The sequence below is a fragment of the Pteropus vampyrus genome, unplaced genomic scaffold (genome assembly GCF_000151845.1).
Source record: "Pteropus vampyrus isolate Shadow unplaced genomic scaffold, Pvam_2.0 Scaffold42, whole genome shotgun sequence".
Classification (NCBI taxonomy): domain Eukaryota; kingdom Metazoa; phylum Chordata; class Mammalia; order Chiroptera; family Pteropodidae; genus Pteropus; species Pteropus vampyrus.
Genome location: NW_011888823.1, coordinates 7658510 through 7663856, shown reverse-complemented (window position 1 = coordinate 7663856; position 5347 = coordinate 7658510).

The window sequence follows — 5347 nt, the reverse complement described above, 5'->3', positions numbered from 1 at the left end:
GATAATTTTGATTTAAATTATTAATTACTTTAATGTATATTTTAAATAATTATTTTGTAGTTTATAATTCACCGTGTACTCATTAGCGTTGTCATAGTTATACCAGAAACACAGTATATGCTCATGGGAGCAAAAGGACATTACAGTTTTAGAAATAGCAATAGAGAATCGAGAGAAAGATGGAAGGGTATAACTTGAACAGTTACAGCTCTTTGGGGGCTTCCTGAATAATCAACGGGCACTGAAGCTGTTTAATCTCATAGATAAAGTTACATAAACTCTAAATTTCTTACATGTTTATTATAAGCTGATAGATTTATTGGATACATTTAAATGGTTTAATATAGAAACAATATTGTGTGAAATCAGTATTTCAGTATTTTCTAGTTTCTTCGATTGGCCCAATGCCAAAAATTTTATCAAATTCTAATTCTAACAGGCTAGAAACTGATTTGTGGAAATAATATAATAAGTGATGTGGGAGGAAAACTATCCATGTTAATCATATTTGAGTACTTTTCTATGCCCGCACAGAGGCTTTCTAATTTCCCAAACTATCTCAGACTGAAGCTGGTTTGAAGGCTAAATTTAAGAGTGTTTCTTTCAAAAGATTTGGTAGGCTGAATTAGTGGGTCTCAATTCTTCAGTCTTTGCTATGGCCTCATGCAGATTCTTCCTTGACTTGATTTTCAGGCTTTGGATAGATTTTTGCATTGGATATTTGAGTTTTATTTCGGTCATTGGGGATTTTAGTCGATGTGACATTGTTTTGTGCTGTTATGTGCATGTTGTGTCTCTATTGTTGTGTGACATATCTCTGCCTATGGGTAACCAATGTTATGGCCTAGCTGGCCCTTTCAGTTCTTATTATCATTACAAGATACCCTCAGCACCGGAAGAGAAAGAACAGGTGTCCGCAATGGTCAGTTATCTAAAACAATAAAAATCTCTAAAATGAAGTAGCCTGGGGATGGGAGGTGGGGGAGGGGCTAGTTTTTTTCCTAGTCATGGGTGACTGGCGATGTGTTTATTTGAGATAGCCATTTTTGAAGTGGGTGCCTCAGCAATCAAAACTTAAGTCAGGCACTTGATTTACAAAAAAAAGAGAAAACCCAACTGTCTAGGCTTACACTACACACTCGTAGAGAGTTCTGAAAGAAGCTTGAGTGGTTGAATTTATCCATTTTTTGCTTTGTTTTTACCAAGAGAAGAACATGCCTGTGCAACCTCTTATTAAAGAGGGTGAAAAACACTTGGGAAATACTTGAATTCAACCCATACTTTGGAGTCAATCCTAACCAAACCTAGCCTAGGTCAGCTGAACCCCAAGCGACTCATAAATGATTAAGAAAGTCTTATCGTTTTCTGCTCTTGAGTTTTGGAGTAGAACTTAGTAGAACTACTAAGGCCACACCTTTGTGGCAATGACTGACGGATAAGTGTTCAAGATGTTCTGATTGACTAGCAAAATCTTGAGCTTCATTTTGCTAATGAAAAAAATGAGACATTACCTGATTAAGTGATTTTCCTGAGGACAGATCAGACCTCAGAAAGTAATGAGATTACCTTGTGTCAACATTACTTTGAGCCAGGACATTTTAAATCAAACTTTAAACCAATAAACATTTTTCCTGTTTGCTTCAAAAATTCTTGCAAAGCAATTTTTCTGGGCAAATAGTTGCTTATCTGGACAAATAACTATCTTATCAGAATGTCAGTTTCTCACTTAAATAAACAACTCACTGATTAGGACATCGATTATTTTATCAAAACTTACTTTAAGACTTTCACCTCAGATCTTCAACTATTAGGGCATTCACTTAGTCCAATTCTAACTAGATCCCCCCTTGAAAGACTTACCTTAAATCACTTGCAAGAAGACTCCAAAACTCTAAATAATCTTCCCTAATCTCTATCTTTGAAATATTACTCAGACTGTCAAGATGATAATCTCTCTTGCTGAAGCAAATTTAATGCACTTAGCTTTGCTTGATCTCAACAGTTTTTTTTTTTCTTTTTTTTATGGTGGTCTTTGGTTGAGAATTGACAGTTGACATACTTTAAAATTATTCTGTTAGGCATTAATTAATACATACATAAATAAGAATATAAAAAACCTAGATATGAGTTTATTGACTTCCAGTTTACTTTGCTCAATCATTAACTTACACATTCATCTGTGCATCAAGGTGACATCTACAAAGGAAAAGAGAATTATCGTTAAATTTTCCATGTCTAAGACTGTGATTCTAAAATTCTGAGATCAAACACACATGTAAAAAATTACTGGAACATTTTTTGTTTTTGTTCTTGATCTCTCTTAACAAAAAGTGCACAAGTTACAACATAATTTAAATACGATTATTTTATTATTTTATTATCTATAATAAGTGCCTTTAAAATTTATTCTTTAAATTAGAGGGGTTTTTTTGTTATATAAATTAGTTTACATTTAGAGTCTGAATCTAAATATATTGTTTTCTGATGCTGATTGTCTTCTCCTCAAATGATAACATTTCATTCATTTAGAATTCACCGCAAGCAATATTACCTACCCCAAGTTGAAGTTCTACCTCCCAGTAGCAGGTAAGCAAATAAGGCTCTTGTTCATGAAATATCACCTAGCTTAATGAAACCTTTTTCATTTGGTCTTGTTTTGGAAGATGTTTATTATTACTTTGCACACAATTCTAACACATCCTTTGCAGATTAGAAAAAAAAAACAAAATAAACTCGAATGATGTTATATGTAGACATATGGATAGCTTGTAGAAGTGAGAGAGAGCCGTGTATCTACAAAGGAGGAAACCACATAAATATTGAAAGCTATGTGTACAAAGTACAAAATCTAGAGACACTTAAAATAAATCACAGTCTTACATACCTTTGATTTATGGATAGTTAAACAGCGGATGTTCATAATAATTGTCCTCCATCATCTGGAAGCCAATTTAGAATTTCAGCAAAATTCTTTATTTAAGGATTCAGAAAAACGTATAATACCTTTTAGAAACATACACATACTAAAATTTTGCTTGTTAACCTATAGAGATTAAACATTACATGCCTGTAAAATCTGACCATCCAAAATAACAACTTATTCAAAGAGTTCTAGATAGCTGAGGTTTTACAATATTCAGCTTTTTGAAATATTTTCTAACATTTCCTGGTTTGCTTTCTTAGTTTTATACCAAATTTCATGGATTTACTATTTTATTTATGGTATATGTAATATATTCCTTTAATATTTTATAAACAATTAATATTTTCGCATTGGCAAGAATTAAACTTTGTCATTTACTTTTAGTTCCACCACAGGTTTTATTTCTACCCTCCTCTTTTCCTTCTCAAACTCATTATTTCACATATGTCAGGAGGATCTTCTATGTGATTCACTGAGCGAAGGTCACTTCTAATAGGAGAATGTTATACTTTTGATTTAGTCTGTTTTTGGTGTGGGAGTAAATTCAATTGAGAGATATTCTTTTTTTCTCAGTCAAAAACTTTAATTTCTTATAAGTAAGATATAGGATGATTACACTTTGTGCTTCAATTGAAATGATTCTGTAGCCTTAGCAGAAAGTAGTCTGGTTAGTGTCTTTGGAGGGAGGTCACATTAGAAGGTAACCTTCAAGTCAGCTGTTGCCTACTTTCAATATTTTTGGCAGCTTAACTGTAATATCCTTCATATGTGGAATAATTAGGGTGTTAAAACAACTTACCAGAAGCTCTTAAAGAATGAGCACTCAAATTTTTGCTTCTTAATACCATGAATGAAGATGCATAGAAATGAATGAAAAAATAGTAAAGAAAAAAATTGTATTCTCAAACAAATGATAGACAAGATGAGTAAGTATATTTTACAATTTACAAATGGAAATTTACTAGCACAGTAATAATAGCCATGTCAAAAGAAAAAAATTATCAGTAAAAAAATATTGCTATATTCTTGACATAATGTTGATTTTAACTTCAATTAATATTGGTTTGGGTAATTGATTTATATTTTGAATTCTCCACAATGATTAAACAGTTTCTGACAGGCTGAATAATAATGTTATAAGCCCCAGTTTAATAGCTTTATAGGTATATTGTTAAATTAATTTGAGAGCAAATATATTTTAAAATAAGTGAAACAACATACTAACGTCTACAAAATCAATCATTAATTCTCATTTCTGGATAGTGTCATACTATGTCTTTTCCTTATATAAGTATATTTTGTCCTTTTCACACCAAATATTACTTGTATGTATACATTTATTTAAACAGCAAATTGAAATGAAGTGGTAGTGATTGTTTTTAGAATTCGACTATCAGAACGATAAATGGATACTTCTTATGGTCTCAGAAACTTAAGACTATGAGTTAATTAACTGCAACATTATAATTCACATTTCTAATTTAGTGGTTAGATAATCAAGTATTTTCACATATTTTGACTGTAATGAAATCCAGGTTAAACTTGATTTATTTGTTTTCTTACTGTCAATTTCACTGAATTTAGAGACATTTATCCCTAGATGACCTGTTGTTAGCATATTTTCTCACTAAGGTTTTAGCTCCTTTGGGGAGAATTATCTTCAGTTTTTAAAATAGCTATAAATAGAAATAAAGGAATCATTTTAGAGAAATTTTCTTTATTGATGGCTAGAACACACTTTGAGAATCAATGCCCTCAGGCTTCCACTTCTTGCTTGCTCCATACCACAACAAGTTGAAGAGAACCACTGGGGTAACAGAAATTTGGGGGAGACATCTTGGAGTGCTTCAGAGGAAACCATGCTCAGCTTTATCATCACACTAGTAGTTAAAATTGGGGAGCTCTGTTAAGCCCCGGGAGGCATACTCGTCTTAGATGAGTGTATATAAATAATTAATAGTATATCAGATTTATTAAGCTCTTATTATGTTTCAGAAGCTTTGCTACAGCTCCATATAAATTATTTTATAATCCCATTTTTTGGATAAGTAATTGAAGCCCACAAGGGTTAAGTAACTGTTCCAATGTCACCCCGTTGATAAATGGTTGCTCCAGATCTTGCACTGTTTATGACTATGTTGTATTGCCTGTGGTCACCAATATTCTCTTCTTGCTCTTGGGTTTTTCCCTCAGTTTCTTGAGCATTATGACTCCACCAGGCATTAAATGCCAGTTAAAAAAGGTGTTTCTAGATCTTCATCTGCCTTTGTTCTACTTCACCTGCCAGGTGATGATGATGATGCTCTAGAACAAATGATAAAATTTATGGTTCAGTAAAGAGGCATATTATGCCTATATTTTTAGTTAAAAATCAATAAAATTAATAGATAACACTACTTATTTACATATACAGGTTTTTTTTTT